The 488-nt window shown below is 46.1% G+C and overlaps 1 protein-coding gene across 1 annotated transcript in view; it reads right to left on the reverse strand.

Annotated features, from left to right (window-relative positions):
• Positions 1–488, reverse strand: part of hrob (homologous recombination factor with OB-fold) — a gene marked incomplete at its 5' end in the record, with an annotated part of 11,509 nt that overhangs the window by 3,797 nt on the left and 7,224 nt on the right.

Genomic DNA, 488 nt, shown 5'->3' on the forward strand with positions numbered 1-488 from the left:
CGCCAGTCGTCCCCAGCGACCCGGGGAGCGCGCCAATCACCACCCCACTGCGAGGACCGCCTCAGGAGAGGGCCCAGATGGTGTCCGTCAAATGTTGTAAACTTCGGATGAGCGGTTCATGAGAAATACAGTTTTTTTGTATTTGTAGCGCCCCCTAGCGGCCGATGTTCGTCAAATTTGTTACAGAGCCTCAGGGGGTCATAGCAAGTAATATTGTAAAGTTTGGCTTTGATAGCATTTATGTTGGCCGAGATATGGCAAAGTTGGTGTTTTCATAGCTAGCTACACAAATTTGTTTGCCCGTAATACGCGCAATTTTTATCCTATAAATAATCTTTATGCAAACTTTTGTCAGGTCAGTCTGGAGATGCTATCTGCCAAGTTTCGTGCAGATCCATTGCACGGTCTTGGAGGAGTTTGAAAAAGTTGTTTTTTGATAAATCACGATTTTTCACGCATAAAAGTCTAGGCGGAAATGGGCGTGGCCT

Source organism: Etheostoma spectabile, chromosome 15 (genome assembly GCF_008692095.1).
Source record: "Etheostoma spectabile isolate EspeVRDwgs_2016 chromosome 15, UIUC_Espe_1.0, whole genome shotgun sequence".
NCBI classification, from domain to species: Eukaryota; Metazoa; Chordata; class Actinopteri; order Perciformes; family Percidae; genus Etheostoma; species Etheostoma spectabile.